Below are 18471 nucleotides of genomic sequence, written 5' to 3' on the forward strand. Positions count from 1 at the left end.
TTTTTTTTTATTCATGAGAGTCAGAGAGAGAGAGAGAGAGAGAGAGAGACGCAGAGGCAGAGGGAGAAGCAGGCTCCCCGCCCAGCAGGGAGCCCGATGCGGGACTCGATCCCAGGACCCTGGGATCATGACCTGAGCCGAAGGCAGACGCTTAACCATCTGAGCCACCCAGGCACCCAAGACTTTTTTTTATTAAAGATTTATTTATTTATCTGAGAGAGTGAGAGAGAGTGGGGGGAGGGGTCCTCAAGCAGACTCCCCACTGAGCATGGAACGCCACACAATCCCAGGACCCTGAGATCATGACCTGAGCCGAAACCAAGAGTCGGACCCTTAACTGACTGAGCCACCCAGGCGCCCCACAGACTTTTTCTTTCTTTCTTTCTCCTTTCCTCTTTCTTTCTTTCTTTCTTTCTTTCTTTCTTTCTTTCTTTCTTTCTTTCTTTCTTTCTTTCTTTCTTTCTCTTTTTTTGTTAGCCTGAGCTAATATTTCTTTAAACTAAAAATTAAAACATTCCAAATTATGTTATTTGGCTGTTGTTTAGGATCATCCATAATGGTGTTATTTGTACCTTACACTTTGCAACGCATTTTCACCCATAATAAGTAAGCCCCTATGTCTCTATAGTGAGATAGAATGGGGATAATTACCCCATTTTACAGAGCAGGACAACAAGGCTAGCTAATCCCATTGGTAGTGAGGAGCAGAGAAGGCTTCAGTCACTTTTTCAGGTTCAGTTGCCCATCCTTCCTTGGCCGGAGGCTGCCTCAAACACACACTTGTGCCCATCACTTCTCACTTGCAAATCCAGAGGCCTCTGCATGCAGCAAAATTGCTCAAAAGAAAAGGAGTCCAGATGGATTTCTAGGATGTTTCCTATGGATGCACAAACACAGCAATACATCGGCCCTTGGTATACAAGAATATTGTTTTGTTTTGTTTTAATTAGCTTTTTTTTTAAAGATTTTATTTATTTTTTAGAGAGCGAGCGAGAGAGAAACAGCATGAGAGGGGAGAGGGTCAGAGGGAGAAGCAGGCTTCCCGCTGAGCCGGGAGCCTGATGTGGGACTCGATCCCAGGACCCTGGGATCATGACCTGAGCCGAAGGCAGACGCTTAACCATCTGAGCCACCCAGGCGCCCAGTATGCAAGAATATTGTCACAGCCTCTGTACCTCCAACAGAGGCTTTCTGGATGCTTGCATGTGTAGGTGCTGATCCAGCTGCATGCTCATCCCCTTTCCACACTCCAGCAGGCATTTTGGAGCTGGCTGCTTGGCTCCAACAGGCTGTTAAAGCAAGTACCTCCAGACAGCAGGAAGCCACTGGGAAAACGTGTGTCTTCTCTGCATAAATTGCCTACTTATCCCAGACCCACTCAGATGGGCACCATCTTCCTGACTCTACCTGGAAGTTCAAAATTGCTTGCTCAGCTCTTGGCCTCTCATGGCACCCTCTTGAGAACCCCTTGCACAAAAGACATGTGTGACCTGGGGCAAGCTGCATAACCTTTCTGAGCATTGTTGCCCCATTTTTAAAACGAGGATGATGATAATGGTCAGAGTTGACTCCTAGGGCCGAGGAGGTAAGGTGGGGCTAAAACGTAGTTTGGACCCTTATCCCCAGGCCACCTACTGTTCAGGGCAGGGTCAGGCAGAAAAAAGGGTCACCATTCTCGAAACCACTCAGAGATGCTATCTGCCCACTAAGCCAGTGCCTGCAAGGCCATCCACGCGGGGAGTCTTGTTCTTGTTGTGAAGACTCGTTGTGAGAGATAATGCATAGCACACTTGGTCAGAAGTGACTCTTTCAGGATGCTGCAGTTCAGGAGCTAAGGAAGTATCTTCTTTCTTCATGGAACTTTCTCTCCCTCTCTGAGGTAATAGAAAGGAGATGACAGATGTGCTTCACCCCTTTCATCTGTGTCTGTTGCCTCAGTTTCTCATTTGTAGACAGAAATGACAGTAACGGGACTCTTGTGAGAATTAACGAAGGGCCATGTGGCCCAGTAGTGGGCATGGGGTAGGCCTGCGGTGATTCTGAACCTCCTTCCCACTTGCGGAGAGAGAGGGAGGAGAACAGCAAAAGGAGAGGGGCCTGAGCTTCCCACGGATGTCCCTGACCTCCTTTCCTGAAGTCTCAATTCCTATCCTACCCCCAACTACAGACAGATGAGAGGCTCACCACTTCGCATTTGTCTACTGGAGAATTCAGCCACAATCGGCCTACAGGTTCCACATTCTTAGCACATGGCACCCAGCTTTCTCTCAACAGGGACCCCCCTCTCACCTAAGTTGTAGCCACATTGCTCTGACTGCGTGCTAGATATTTGCACTTGGAAGATCAATCAGCTCGTTCAGTTCAACATGAGCAAACCCAAATGACCCTACTCCTTCCAAAACCCCTACCACCCCCTGCTCCCTCCTCTGGCCACCGGTGACCTCGCTGATTTCACTGTGGCAGAGCAATCAAAAGAGCTTCTACAAGGCCCACCACCAAACCTACTAACCTCGCTGTGTCAGTAATCACATCATGTCTCTATTCCTATCCCCAGAATGAGCTGTCCCTGCTCCTGCCCCCAAGGCTGACCCCTTCCCTTCTCATCTTCAACCAACCCTCCCTTTCTCTCCTTAAAAGTCCCTTCTCAGTGGGCCATTCCCACCAACCTACAAACTTAAAAACAAACTGTAACATCCCCCCCATTAAAAAAACTCTCCTGAGCCCACATCATCCCTTTCCTCTGCTTCCTTTTACAACAGGAGTCCTCAAAATAAGTACTGATACTTGGTGTCTCTACTCTTCTATTTTTTCCAGAACCAACTTTTGTTAGGCTCTCTGGTCACTGCCATCCGAGCTCTTATCATCCCGTTGTCCTTGTCACCAGAGACCAATGTGTTGACAAATCCAATAGCTACTTCCAGTCATCATATGACTCAACTGATGATCAGCATTTGACAAAGCTAATGACTCTCTCGAAACACTTTTTTTCACCCTGCCTCCACAATGTCACTCTCCCTTGGATCTCTTCCTAGCTCACTGTTTATTCTTATTCAATCTCTTTTGCCAGTTCTTTACCAGCTTCCCAACCTCCAAATCTTGGAACATCTATTCCTCTTGCTTTGTCTCTTCTCACTCCCATGGTGGTCTCATCCAGTCTCATGGATTTAAAGAATATCTATACACTGACAACTCCAAAAATTATATCTCCAGGCCAGAGTGCTTCTCTAAACTTCAGAGTCATGTAGACAGCTGTCTACTTGATTTTTCTTCTTGAAAGTCTCAAATGTAATATGTCCAGTTTAGACCCAACCCCCAACACACACACACACACACACACATACACACACCGTGCTTTCCCCTGACATAGCTCCATCTTGGTAAATGACAACTTATTAACTTATTCTTCTGGTTTCTCAGGCTAGAAATTATAGAAAGAACCTTGACACCCTTTCCATCTCTCATACTTCAAAACCAGGTCATCGGTTCTACCATCAAAAATATACAGAATATGTTTTTCACCACTTTTGCCATTATCATCCTAATCCAAACCACTATCCTCTCTGCACATCAGTGTTACAACTTCCAACCAGATCCCTGCCTCTCTTGTGTATTTCATTTTCCACCCAGCAGCAGAATAACAGCCGTAAAATAAGTCAGATCATAGCACTCACTCAAAAAACGTACATCCTCTGCCCTGTCCCCTTGAAAGTCTCATAGTTGACATCAGTCATTGGCATTTAGCACATCCTGATATACATCTTTCATTCATTCAACAAATATTTATCTTATCAGGCTTCCATCATATATTATCAATATTTTCTTTCCATACTTGCACCTGACCTATTCAGTTATGTTATAAACTCTTTGAGAGAGAAAACCAAGATCTCAAACTTATTTGAATGGTCTCTGCAAATTTATAGGTATATGTATAATTATTGATCAAAGAGAACGTGGCCTGTTTCATGCCTCTGTATTGTTATACATATTGTCCCATTTGCCTGGAATGCCCTCTTTCCTCCAGCTGTTACGATTCCCATCTGCTGGGCAAATTCTCACCCTTCTTTAAAAAGACAAGTGAGGCTGATCTCGCCCTCCTTTGGATATCCTCTACCTCCAACACATTTCACTTGTCAGGCTCTCATGTTTTTCCTGTCTGTTTTGTTTGGTGACTGATTTCCCCTCCTAAAACCACGGACAACAATATTTTATGATATATTGAAGTATACTTTACATTCTTCACAGGAAAAGCACTAATTAAATCTATGCAGGTACTATAGTTCTTGTTGTGGCAAATAGATCCATGAACTTCAAATGCATATTCTCATTATTAGTGCCTTATGTATCTAAAATGTGTTTCCTCCTTTTTCACCCTCACGACATCCATGTGAAGTTGCTATGGAGCATCCCCATATTGCATCTGAATTAATGAGTTCTGCAGTTTCATGCTGCCGTTGTTCTACATATTGTTCCATTTGCCCGCAATGCCCTAAGAGTAGAAAGAGATTAAGTGAATTAATCAATGAAGCTATTCGATACACACTAAAGGTCCCCATTTTATTGCTCATATTTGCCATTCCTTGGCTCTCGCAAATGATATTAAGAAACAAAGAAGAATTAAGGAGTCTTATAATAATAAAAATTCTGAAAAATCATGAAGAAAAAGGTGATAGTAAAGATCATCCAGTAGATAAACTGGCATTTTCTAAGGAAACCACCTTGATTCAGATTTCGGCTCCACCTCTTTCTAGTTGGGTGCCCTTGGGCATGTTATTTTATATCCCTTATTCTCAGTTTCTTTATCTACTAAGTGAAGATGATAGAAGAAACTAACAGAAAGTATTATGATGACTCAAAAAAATGATGTATATAAAATACTTAACATGCTGCCAGGCATGGAGTAAGCACTCTGTAAGTAAATAGATATTATTTATAAACATTATTGTGTCAAAGACCAGAAATAGAAACATGCTTTCATACTTAAATTCTGGAAACAGCTTAATAGTGAACATAATCTACTCGCAGAATCCTAGAAAATATTATTGAACAGATGACTTACGAAGAGAAAGGGGATATCTTTAGGTTAGCATAGGTTCAGATGACTAAGTGAAATCCACTAGTTTCATTTCCTGTTTGGAAAGGATTGTTAGGTGAATTAATGTGATTATACAGAGGTAGTATATCTTCATTTTTTGTAATGTTTTATACTCTCTTTGGTGATTTCTTTAGGAGAAATATAGGCAAAATGAGAATTCTGTTAGGTAAGCTAGTCAAAAATATATCAATGCCCATGACAGAGTAACTGATACCAGGCCTGCCTTCCTGTGGTAAATATCTAGAAAACAAGGCACGAGCAATTAAACTATCATCTTTAAACATTAGAAAACAGGCTTGAGTGTGATCCCTGAAGAAAGAGATGCAAACTAGATGAGTCTTATGACTCATCTAACTTTCATCTCAAAGTGTTTCCAAAGATACAATACAGGAGCCTGGTGATGGGTATTAAAGAGGGCACGTTCTGCATGGAGCACTGGGTGTTATGCACAAACAATGAATCACGGAGCACTACATCAAAAACTAATGATGTGATGTATGGTGATCAACATAACATAATAATAAAAATAAATAAATAAATACGTAACCAATTTAATCATTAAAAAATAATAATAATAAAAATAAATAACAATGGACACAAAAGGGAGCTTCTGGCTGGTTCATTTGAAGAGCATGCAACTCTTGATCTCGAGGTGGTGAGTTCATGCCCCACATCTGGTGTAGAGATTACTTGAATAAATAAACTTTAAAAAAATGAACATAAAAGATTTGAACAACCCCTTCACAAACAAAGATATATGAATAGCCAAGCATGAAAAGAAGCTCAACATCATTAGTCATCATGGAAATTAGAATTAATTCCCCAATGAGATACTACTATACACAGTCACGGGGGCTTAGCAAGTATGTAGAACAACCGAAACCCTCATATATTGCTGGAGGGAGAACAAAATGGGACCACTCTTTAGAAAATTGACAGTTTCTAATAAAGTTAAGCATATATTTACCTTATGGCTTATTGTACTGTTAGGCATTTACCCAAGAGAAGTGAAAGATTTGCCCACACAAAGACTTGTAGAGAAATGTTTGAGACTGGATTAACCATATTAGCCCAAACTGGAGATAACCCAAATGTCCACCAACAGATGAGTGAGTAAAGAAATTGTGATAATTCCTTACAATGGAATACTCCTTAGCAATAAAAAGATCAAACTAATATGTGCTACCATGAGTGAATCTCAAAAATATACTCAGGAAACACAGCCAGATACAAATAATACATTGTATGATTTCTTTATATGAAATTCCAGAATAGGCAGTACTGTACTAATCATTAGTGACATAAAACAGATTTATGGTTGCCTGGGTCCAAAGAGGGTTGAAGATTGCCTGCAAAGAAGCATCATAAGCGGTAGAAATGTTCCATATTGATGTGGTAGCACTTACATGGGTACATACATTTGTCAAAACTCATCAAAGTGTACACTTAAAATGGGTTCGTTTTAATGTATGTAATTTACATGTAAATTACAGGCATGCCTCAAAGATACTGCCGTTCAGTTTCAGACCACTGCAATAAAGTGGATATAGCAATAAAGTGAGTCAATTGAGTCTTTTGGTTTCCCAGTGCATATAAAAGTTAGGTTTACCCTATGCCATAGTCTATGAAGTGTGCAATAACATTATGTCTAAAACAATGTACACACCTTCATTTAAAAATATTTTATCGCTAAAAAACACGAACTATCGTCTGAGCTTTTAGCGAAACCTCATCATGGATCACAGGTCAACCATAACAAATATAATAATAATGAAAAAGTTTGAAATACTGCAAGAATTACCAAAATGTGACCCAGAGACACGAAGTGAGCAAATGCTGTTGGAAAAAGGGTGCCAATCGATTTGTTTGATGCGGGGTTGCTACAAACCTTCAATTTGTAAAAAATGCAATATCTCTAAGGTGAAATAAAGCAAAGCGAAATAAAACAAGGTATGCCTGTATGCCTCAATAATGTTGATCTTAAGTCATCAAAATTGGTTACATAAATTGAACTAAAAGTACAGGGCTTTGTTCTCCACCTCACTGGAGTCTACATTCTTTTACAGCAAGAAATTATATTTATCAAGTTTACGAGTGGCACATAGTTGGGAGAGTTTCTTTTATTTATTCACCCAACAAATATTCTTTAAGCACCCACTATATGCTAGAGAGTTAGGGCTATAATGGTGAAGAAAAAAATCAAGTCTCTATTCTTACAGCATTACAGTCCTCGGGTGAAGCAGGCACTAATCAAATAAGTGGAATGTGCAATTTTAAGCCAACAGCTCTGTGAAACCACAGAAAAAGGAAGGTGGCCTAGTCTAAAGGGGGCAGGGTCAGACTCCTCGAGGCTCCCATCCAGTTGAGAGCTTAAGGACACATGGGTAGGACTTATCTAGTTGAGGGGTGCCTTTTGCATTACAAAGTCCCAGGGTGGGAGAGGAAAGCATTTTGAAGGAACTAAGGGGAGGTCAGTGTGGCAGAAGCCCTAAGAACAAGGGACAGAAGGAAGCATGAGCTGAAGCATGAAAGGCAGGGAGCCAGGTCAAAGCCATGTCCTGGGAGCAACGCAAGGGATCCTGAGCAGGAGTGATGAGGTCAGACCTGCGCCATGAGGGGCCAGCATTGGTGTAGCAGGAAATCCACGAAACAGGATTGGCTGCTTATACTTGGGTGATGGCAGTAGAGAGGCGGAGTTGTGGTAACAGGAGGTAAACTGACAGTTCTTGGTGAAGGACTGGAGAGGGGGGTGAGGGAGAAGGAGGGGTCCAGGATGACAAGCAGGCTTCTGCCTTGCATACCTCTATGGGTGGAAACATTCTTCACTGAGGTAACAATACGTAGGTGAAGAAGCAAATTGGGGGTGGGAGGAGGAGATGAGAGGCATACCCAGTCTCAAGTACCGGAAGGACACTAATCGGCAAAGTCCTGACATTTGGAAGATCTGGGCTGGAGCTGTGGCATGGCAGCCATCAGGGAAGGACAAATCATCCAAAACTTTGGGAGGACAGGATCACGAGTGGAGGTGTGAGCACAGAAGAGTAGGGGCTCAGGACAGAGCCCGGAGGAGAACCAACAATCGAGGCCCAGCCAGAGGACACAGGTGCCACAAAGACAATGACAAGGAGGGCCTGACAGGTAGGAAGAAAAGCAGAAAGATGTTATACCTCGGAAGCCAAGGAGGGGTAGAGAGCACTTGAAGGAGGATGCAGGTGGGGACCGCATCCGTTCTAACTCAAGGTTCCAGACCCATGCCTAAGGCCAGGGGGAGGGTGGCAATAATAATGTCTAATATGACTGAGTACTTACTGTCCATTCTAGAGGCTGTTCTAAGCACTGTACCCATGAATCATCTGATCCGAGAGCCCTTTCTCTGACAGCAACAATGGGTAGGAGAGGGGAAGCTCTGCTCTAGATCGCCCTGCCAAAGCCAGAACTAACTCAAGACACCCGACTCCCATTCCAGTACTCCTTCCCCCTACTGCCTTTTTTTTTTTTAAGATTTTATTTATTTATTTGAGACAGAGAGAATGAGAGGGAGGAGGGTCAGAGGGAGAAGCAGACCCCCAGCTGAGCAGGGAGTCCGATGTGGGACTCGATCCTGGGACTCCAGGATCATGACCTGAGCCGAAGGCAGTCGCTCAACCAACTGAGCCTTTTTACTGGCCTAGCCTGCCTGGCCATCTGTTTCTCCAAAACTGGCCGTTGGGCTGGGGGACCCAAATTCTCTCCACCGTGGAATGTGGTATACTCCAACACATTGCAGACTTGGGACTTGTGGGTCTCCTTCCTGGCCCACCCTGAAGCCAGCTGACTCTCAGGTCAGAGGAGGAAGCGGCTGCTAAGCCAGCCTCCGGGGAAAGAGCATCTATTCCTGCAGCTGCCCCTCCCGCCCCCACCCTTTATTATGTCTTGATGATTCCACAGTTGGTCACAGGACTTCTGCAGGAGTTATTATCCCCGCAACCAGTGGGGGGATGGATAAGGAGAGCGTGTCCAGCTCAGCCCCCTGCAATTCTCTCCGCTCCCTTGCCAGCCCATCCCTCAGGCTGGCACCGTGCTCCTTCCTTCCTGGGCCTTATATAGTCACGCGGTTTCCCAAGTACCAACCGAGGCAGACTGTCTGCCCGCACCTCTAACCACTCCGCTTCCAAGGCCATGGCTGAGGCGAACTGCAAACTCCGCGTCCGAGCCAGACACCAAATAGATCTATTTTCTGCTTCCCCAGCAGGGCACCCGAGCCCGCCTCCAGAGCCCTGGGTCCCTTCCCACCCGTGCCACGGGCACTCCACAGAGGGGTACCAGGAGCCCAGGACGCCAGACTGCGCGGGCCTCAGTGCCTAGGACTGGGGGGTGTGGGGCGGGGGGAGCCCGGCTGGCTGTGCACGGTGCACGTGGACGCGAGCAGGTGCTAACCACCGCCCTCTCCCTCTGCCTCTCCCTCTGCCTCTCCCTCTGCCTCTGCCTCTCCCTCTGCCTCTCCCTCTGCCTCTCCCTCTCCCTCTGCCTCTGCCTCTCCCTCTGCCTCTCCCTCTCCCTCTGCCTCTCCCTCTCCCTCTGCCTCTCCCTCTCCCTCTGCCTCTCCCTCTGCCTCTGCCTCTCCCTCTGCCTCTCCCTCTCCCTCTGCCTCTCCCTCTCCCTCTGCCTCTCCCTCTCCCTCTGCCTCTCCCTCTCCCTCTGCCTCTCCCTCTGCCTCTGCCTCTCCCTCTGCCTCTCCCTCTCCCTCTGCCTCTCCCTCTCCCTCTGCCTCTCCCTCTCCCTCTGCCTCTCCCTCTGCCTCTGCCTCTCCCTCTCCCTCTGCCTCTGCCTCTGCCTCTCCCTCTCCCTCTGCCTCTCCCTCTCCCTCTGCCTCTCCCTCTCCCTCTGCCTCTCCCTCTCCCTCTGCCTCTCCCTCTCCCTCTGCCTCTCCCTCTCCCTCTGCCTCTCCCTCTCCCTCTGCCTCTCCCTCTGCCTCTCCCTCTCCCTCTGCCTCTCCCTCTCCCTCTGCCTCTCCCTCTCCCTCTGCCTCTCCCTCTGCCTCTGCCTCTCCCTCTGCCTCTCCCTCTCCCTCTGCCTCTCCCTCTCCCTCTGCCTCTCCCTCTCCCTCTGCCTCTCCCTCTGCCTCTGCCTCTCCCTCTGCCTCTCCCTCTGCCTCTCCCTCTCCCTCTCCCTCTCCGGGCGCCCGCAAGCCTGCCTCTCTTTGTGTCTGCGTCTCTCCGCTCGCTCGCTGTCTGCGCCAGACTGGGTGGGGTGGGGGAAGCCGGAAGCGGCAAATCAACGTCTGGGTCTTGAAAAATGCCTAGAAGGGTGGACATTTTCATTAGAAGCCCTTGCACATTTGGAGAGAACAAGCCTGCATGAGCAGAGGCCTTCCCCTCCCAGGCCCCCCTCCTCTGCTCCCCCCCCCCCCCCCGCCACGCCCCACTCCCTATCACCTCACCTCCCCCTCCTGATTCCTGTACCAACCTCCTTCCTCCCTGGTCATCTGGATCTCGTTGTTCTTGCATTTTCCCAGCTGCCTGTCTGCATTTGCAGCCCTGCACGTGCACAGACACACACGTGCTCCCGGCCCTCCCACCCCGGAGCCCCTTACCGCGACAACCCCACACCTTTCGCAGATTCATAAGGCAGGTCCTTCCCTGGCCCCAAGACCCCCTTCACAGAATGAGCCCTTTATTCCAAAGTCGGAATAGAAAGAGCCTTGGGTATAGTTAACTGTGGCAAGAGAAGCCACCAGGAAGGGCTATATTTTTGTATGGGAGAGTGGGTGGGCAGCTTCTGCGGTTTGGGATATTTTAGTCATTTCCCAAAGAATATACTATATGAACAATCTATTCCTCCACTCCCAGGGCTTCCCTGCAAGAGGACTGTTACAAGGAATGTTCAGGGAACACAGCTAGTGAAATGTTTCCCCCTTACTTCACCTGAAGGCCTTTTTTATTTTTTTAAAGATTTGATTTATTTATTTGAGAGAGAGAGAATGAGAGACAGATAGCAAGAGAGGGAAGAGGGTCAGAGGGAGAAGCAGACTCCCTGCCGAGCAGGGAGCCCAATGCGGGACTCGATCCTGGGACTCCAGGATCATGACCCGAGCCCAAGGCAGTCGCTCAACCAACCGAGCCACCCAGGCGCCCCACCTGAAGGCCTTTCACTATATTTAATTACTGTTCACTTTATATTTCACATGTGAGTCTATGTGCTGGGGGGGAAATAGGTAAAAATCTAGGACATTGTCACTTTAAGAAACTAGACTAAAACACCTTAAATGAACTCCGTAGCAGACAGATGGAAAAAAAAAAGAAGAAGAAAAGAAAGAGAAAGAAAGAAAAAAGAAAAAAGAAAGAAAGAAAGAGAAAAAAAGAAAGAAAGAAAGAAAGAAAGAAAAAGAAAAAAAGAAAAAGAAAAAAAAAAAAGGTCCTTCTCCGGCCCTTACTGCTTTTGCTATTATTCATGATGTAATTTTTCAGGTGTTAGTTTGGCGGAGAAAGATTGGAACAGGGCTTGTTGCTAGGACATGAATGGAGAAGAGGAATCCCATTGGTTCTCTGGGACTTCACAGAAGCCAATGGGAATGAAGGGAATGGAAGGGGGGGAAGCCACCCAAAAAAAAAAAAAAAAAAAAAGACTGGCTGGACTATTATTGTGTTTGCTATGTTAAAGTAAAGTGGGGTACTGTAAATTTATGGGAGCTTTTTTGGGGGTCTTTTTTTTTTTTTTTTTAAGTTGTAGGTGGATAGTGTTGTCTGATGGACTAATGCTGAAGAATGAGCAATTAAGAGGCAGCTTTGTTCACACTGTCCTGGGTTTCGCTAATAGCTCACTGTCACCAGCAGTCTGGAGCAGTATGCAAACGAGGCTGGGCACATTTCACACCCTCACCCTGCTGCCACACACCGTTCCGGGAATATAATTATGCTCGAGCTGCGGGGTGGGGGGAGGCTTTGATGCTTCCTCCAGCCCCGATCACAATTGGGTGAACCCCAAACAACCTTTTGCAATGTAAGTGAAACGGCTCTGTGTGCGTAAAGCAGGGGCTCAGCATGTTCCCAGCCCAAGGCTTCAGAGCCGCCTCCCAGCACGCTGGCCTGGCATCTCACGGCAAGATCTGGCCCAGCAAAACCTCCAGTTCTGATAACAACCACGTGTGCGCGCAGTGCGGCAAAGAATGTCGCCCCCGGGTTTCTAGACCGGGGCTATAAAACGTTCACCCACTTAAGCCGTTTGAGCCTCAGCCTCCAGGCTAGGAAAGTAAGCAGTTTTGTGTGCCAGTCATGCTCAGCTGCTTGATTCTAGAAAGTTCCTTGCAAACTTAGGCTGGAAGAGAAGCTTTGATACCTGCAGGGCCCCCTCTTTCCCTCCACTGACTGTGTAGACTTGACAATCATCCACCTCCCTTGCCATGTTCCATTGTCTGGGCCCCGGCTGTAACCCACACCTTTTCTTTAATAAATGTGCGCGGTTTGGGCTGGGTGACATGAAACACACATGCAATAAATTGACTTCTTATTGGGTTATAGACCTGGCCAGTTTATTTACACCCTGGAGGGGGCTCAACCTCTGCCAGATTCCTGCTTCAGAGATTCTGTGGCTGGAATCCAGCAACATAAAAGGATTTCTCCTTGTAATCGGAGCACTTCTTAAGACCACAGGCAGTTTCAACCAATTAACATCTCTGATTGCAGTAGAAGATCTTAGGAGACTCAGAAGGACCAACAGGGTTTTTGACCACAAGCCTTTATTGGATCCATGGCAAGAACTGATCTGATTATCAATTTCTTTCTTACAGATTTCTGTGACTTCTGAGGTTGTTGAAGATTTGGGGGGATGGAGGGTGGGGCATGCACAGAAAATGGGAGGAGATAAAAAGGGAGATTTTTTTTTTTTTTTAATCGCTCTTTCTTTTCCTTTCAGCCAAACAAATGCCAGGCTCATGCTCACGTCCACCCCTCAGCACTGATAGAAAACACAACTCTAAGTGCAGACCCTAATTGCACCCTTCAGGTGACAGGTAGTGTGTGTATGCTTCAGTTCAAAGCCAAAGTCGGGGTTGAGTAAAATCTGATTTCAGACAGTCAGCATTTCAAAATAAAAGCATTCAACCTGAGCCCCAAAAGAGGCCTCCTTGCAGCCTTTTCCCAGGAATCCTGAGAGATGTACTTCAGACAAGGTCTCCACTCAAACCTCACTTTGTTCTGAGTTCTCATAAAACCTCAGACTGCTAACAAAGCTGCCCCGCCTGAACTAAGCGGAGGCTCTGGAGACTAGTGCCAGGGAGTTCAGAACGCATGGTAATGATGTTGCAGGCAGCCAGCCCACACTGGGGACTGGGGGGCCGAGCAGCCACCAACGGGGACAAACTGTTCCCAGGAAAGCCAAAGGGAGGCTACCTGGTGCCTTCCCTCCCTCTATCTTAATCTATGCACCAATTAAGGGCCCTTTTACATTTATTGTGGAAATGGATAAAAATGATAAGCTGTGCTTTTCATGGGGAAAAAAGAGAGGGGGGGGGATGATGGGTCCAGTTGAACAATCAATATGAGAGTTCTGTCACTGAAGCAATACGGATTGTATTCAAGGCCAGGCTCTAAATTTAAACCTCTAAATGTGCAACATATGTATTATTAACTCTGTATAAAAGCATGGTCACTCCTTGGTGCAAAGATCTAACAAAGGCCCCCAAAGTTGAGTGACCTGCTTAGTGACACCCAGGCAGCCTGGGTCAGGAGCCAGGATGGGACAGCCCCCACTCTGACCCAGAAAGGACTCTCTCCACCCACAAACAAACTTCAGAAATGAGCACGTTTTCATTGCCACTGCGTGAACTATAACTAATTATGTTTTCCTGCAAGGGAAGCAAATTATATTGATTGTACAATAAAAGCTATTGTATATTCCCGGTATATTCATCATGACTCAGAAAGATGCAAAAATATTGACTTGCTCTAAATAGCATTTTACTCTTGTCTCCAAGACAGCAGTTTTTAAGGCACAGAATGACCAGAGACAACTTTGGTTAACCGATCACAGGCCAGGAATGGGACGAAAGGGACAGGAGCTTGGGGTAGAGTCCCACCCACCGTTTGAGAACGACAGGGCGCTCTGAGGGGAAAGGACACGCATCTCAGACCTCACGAAAGGGTTAACCTGTGTTCTTCTTCCACATATGATTTTTTAAATTTCTTCAAACTCCCAACAGTACCTACAGTAACAGGAAAATAAGGAAGTCCACTGACATCTCTGAAAAGAAGGTGATTAATTAAAGTAATTAGGCTGCACTGAATTATTAAAATACCGAGTCTTCTGCAGGGACAATCAAAAAAGGCAGAACATTTTTGCAGTTCAAAAATTAAAACCGTATTCCGGTTCATTAGCTGAGACGGGAACTCACACGTTTTAGCCTCCAATCTTATTCACAGATGTGTAAGTGTCTAATATTTCACACCTTTGTAATGGCTCTTGTAAAAATAAAAAAAAAAAAGAAAGAAGAAAAAGAAAAAAACAACAACCTGACTTCAATTATTTTATTGCTTGTCGTGCAGAGATCTTTCGGAAGAATGACAACGAGCCTTTCGGGTTTACTTTGAAAATGCCCCCCAGGCTTTGAAATGCCAGGTGTGTTGGGGCCTGTGACTAGAGTCAGATTGGGGACAGCGAAGGGCAAAGAGGCTCCTCTTAACACATTCTGCAGTCGGTGTCTCTTTCCTTCCTACTAAATGGAACTCTTTGGCCTGACTTTAAAATCTCTCCCCTTCCGTCCCAGCCCCAGGAAAACTCGGAGCCCGTCAGGCAAATCCACCCCATCCCTCTCCTGCATCCCCAGTCAGCTGTCCCTGGCCCTGAATGGCCTTTATGCCTCTCCGATGGGCTCCCAGCCCCCTCACCTCTCAGCACTCAGCTTCAGGTCCTTTCTCTACCAAGCCTTCCACCTTCTTCTCCCCGAGCCCCACACTGGGGCCCCAGGACGTTTATGATTTCATGGCAAACGTGATTACCTCACTCCCTGGCTTGAAACCCTTCAACTGCAACTTCCACCTCCAAAATCGACATTCAGGCACATTCGCCTGGTGTTCATTGCCCTCTGGAATCTGGCCCTGGTTTGTTTCTCCAACCAGAGATCCATGGTCCCCACTCTGGAGCCGGACAGCCCAGCTGAGCACCCCAGCTCTGCCATACACTCTGCTGCTTTGGCCAATTACTTCACTTCTTTGAGCCTCAACTGCAACCCAGGATTGTCCAGATGATTGCAAAAATGGATGTATGCAAAGCACTTAGGACTGCGCCTGCCTTATACTTGGGGCTCTAGTAAGTGTTTCTTATTAACATTGTCATTAATATTATTTTTCCTCATCACAGATCCTGCCCTTCAGCAAACTCCTCACTATTCTACTTTGCTTTTGCATGAACATCCATTGTTCGTGAAGCCTATTAAACCTACCAGTCCCCAGGGCCCCCAGGCTAATGCCATGTTCTCCAAAATCCTGTCCTGGATTCAGCTCCGGAAAGCTATCCAGTCCCTAAACTTTGTCAGCACTTTCCCGGCCCCTTCCTGATGCTGCTTAGCACCATCTGCTTTGTATCACGATTCTGCTCAGGGATTGGGGGTAGGGGCTCTATCTATATTCTACATCCGCTCCCCACTTACAGCAGAAGCTGTTGTGTTCATCAAATATTCCATGGGTCCTCTATTTTCCAGCTTCCCTTGCACGACCGTAGGGTCATATGACTAGTTCAGGTCAGCAAATTATAAGCAGGAGTGGCAGATGTCGCTTCTGGGTGGAGGGATAAAAACCAGTGTAACCATCCATCCTTCTTTTCCCTCCTTTGGAAACTTCTCTGGTCACGTGTCCCCAGAAGGTATGACTACACAATAGAAAGCTTCCATCAGTGTGGGCCCCTGAATGACTATATGGGATGGACAACTCCTGGCCACCCTTGTTGAATGTGTTACTTGAGCAAGAAATAAACCTGTTGTGTTGTGTTAAAGCTCTGGAACTGGGAGACTGCTGTTACCTGAGGACCGCCTAGCTTATCCTGACTGTTACACCACCCCCTCCTTTTCAACCCTTGATTCAGGAGATTTTGCACCTAGGAGATATTTAATATTCAAATGCTGCATGAACAATGTACAGAATTCTTCTTTTTTATAAACGTGCCTCATAGTTGAATGTTGCTCAATCCAATGTCAAGCCTCGTATTTTGATTCCGTACCTCGAAAGCACACTCTTTGTGGGCTTTCTCTGTCAGCCGAAGGACCTAGTAGAACACTTGGCGTGTGCTTAGGAAGACCTGGTGGTTAATGAAGGGTCAGCCTCAGTTTACCGGGTCACCAGAATGCACTCCATCTGAGACCACAGTTTGGCAGTAGGAGCTCCAAGGGTGGCTGGTTCCTCAGCAGGTCCTTCTGACCCTGTGACTGGCCGGGGCCCAGGGAGATGGTGGCTGAGCTGTGTGGCCACTGTCCCAGCTATGGAGACAGAGGACAAAAGAGATGAGCTCAAGCTGGTTTTTAATGCTTTTTAACCCATACCTCATTAGTCAAGCTTTTGTTAGGGCTTTTGCTGAGTGGTTTATAATATAAGCATTCATGAACGTATAATGACCATGTTTCTGGAAAGTTCCCCTTTTTCCCTCCTTTGCCCACTCTAAAGATTCTGATGTATGCCAGATGGGTAGAGATCTAGCTAGACACCGCCCCCCCCCCCCCAGTCATAGTGCCGTTTTCTGCCACCTTCATCCCAGAAGGACAAACCAGGAATCACACGTGACTCCTCCCATTCTCCAGGGACCTGTGGAGGGAATCTAAGGAGCCAGTTTCAAGTCCCAGATCCACCTAGTGGGTAACTCATCATTTCTATGTCTCAGTTGCCATCTGCAAAAAGGGGGAGGAAAAAAGACTCCTCTTCTTTCCTTCCCCCTTGGGATAGTAAGGGATGCAATGGGAAAATGCATTTTCTTGCTGGCTTCTTAATAAAGGCTCCTATTCCCCAGCACATTCACAAAAATGTGCTGGAAAAATTTACCTTTCCGAGCTGTCGCCCATATCTAGAGTATACGTTCTTGCTCCCAAGGAGACTGCAACACTCTAGGCATCATGTTCCCCTCTTCACTGTCGGGGTCATGGAAAGTTTTCCACATAGGGAAAGACTAGCATACCCATAGAATAGAAGCAGCTCAGTTCAGAAGGATAAGGGTAAACTTGGGGTTTCTCTACTGGCTGGCGTTTAAGGAAAAAACCTTAGTTAAGAGGAGGTAAATTGGGTCAACTCAGCTGGAGGAAACTCTCCCTCTGGGGTCATGCCAAAAAACCGAGATGTCATAAACCCATTAGCCACCTCTCCCACTTGGAAAAAGTGGGAGGGGAGCTGAACTTCTTTAGAGGGAGGATGGCTCAAGAATAGACATCCTTGGGATGAGATAAGCTAACTAAACCGGGATCCTTTCCAGGTTGTGAGAACGTTGTACAGAGTATCCAGGATTCGGGTCATTACCCTCATCCCGACTTGGAGAGTCCATGTACAGTAGATTATGCCACCAGTCCTAAGCATCTCTCAACTGCCCTCTTCATTGGTTTTATCTTGTGCCAGATACTCTCAGAGCCTCTAACTGCCCTGTGTCCTGTGGGGCCTTCCCCTGAGTGGACAAAACTAGCTGAGAGCTGTCAGAGCCACCAGGATGTCAGGCTGCTCTGAACCCCTACACGGGCAGGTTCAGGACATCTCAGGCGGAAGTGCTGGATAAAGGCAACCAAAGGACATCTCAGCCAGGAGAGATGGGTTCGTCGGGTCACTGCTTAAAATGCAATGGGGAAGCAAAGCTGGTCTCTCAAGCCAGGTAGGAGCCAAGGCTGGTAATTAAGAGGTAAGTGACACTGGAGTCAGTGGGCTGGGAATTAGCTAAGCAGATGGTGGAGGTGGGAGTGCAGTTGCTTTCCCAGCCAAGTGCCCTTGTGCACAAATGACATTGTTGGTTAAGTGTCCTACCAAGGCTCCAGCTCTCGGACACGGCGACGCCAGTGTCTCCCCTCCTGCGGTATGGAGCCGTGGGCATACCGCACCCACTCCTACCCGTCCCCCAAGCGTGAGAGACACAACGCCATCTCAGCCAGAGAGTTTGTTCTCCTGCGTGGCCTTTGAGATTTTTTTTTTCCATTCATTACATAGTGAGCAAGTACTAATGATGTGCCCAGCTCTGTGCTCTACCCTGCTGATTCTAAAATAATTAAGACATGATCGCGGCACTCAAGAAGTTGTCTATTCAGACGGACAAGTAAATAAGTACGTTAAGCCGATAGAGTTTCTGAGAGAGAAACTTCACTTGGCTGACCACTGATTTTCTCTGAACACCATCTTCTCTAAGCTTTGAGGATACCACGCTCACCTGGTTGTCCTCCGAAATCAGTG

The sequence above is a fragment of the Mirounga angustirostris genome, unplaced genomic scaffold (assembly GCF_029215605.1).
Source record: "Mirounga angustirostris isolate CCGP_5_RB_7025 unplaced genomic scaffold, mMirAng1.0.hap1 SCAF_13, whole genome shotgun sequence".
Taxonomy (NCBI): domain Eukaryota; kingdom Metazoa; phylum Chordata; class Mammalia; order Carnivora; family Phocidae; genus Mirounga; species Mirounga angustirostris.